The following is a 348-nucleotide window of genomic DNA, read 5'->3' on the forward strand; positions in this document are numbered from 1 at the left end:
TGAACCCCCCCTCAAACCACCCTGATGATGCTCAGGAAAAGCAGGATGAAGGTGTTGGGGTGTGTGGGGGGGGCATGGGTGCTGCTCCCAACCCCACCAGGTTGGGGTGGGAGAAGAGCTATGGTGGGGGGGGGATTTGGGAAGCTGGTCCCCCCCCTTCATCCATCATCTCGTCTCCATCGTGGTGTCACATCCGTCGCCGTCTCGACAAAACCCTTGGGTGACAGCCCCACGCCTTCCAGCCCTTCGCATCCCGGTTCCCCGGGGGGGTGGGGGGTGTAGTTCCCCCCCCCCCACTTAACCCCATCCTTTTTTCCCTGCCCGGGAAGGGGAGGGGAGAGGGGGGGT

The sequence above is a fragment of the Calidris pugnax genome, unplaced genomic scaffold, assembly GCF_001431845.1.
Source record: "Calidris pugnax isolate Ruff unplaced genomic scaffold, ASM143184v1 scaffold214, whole genome shotgun sequence".
NCBI lineage: Eukaryota > Metazoa > Chordata > Aves > Charadriiformes > Scolopacidae > Calidris > Calidris pugnax.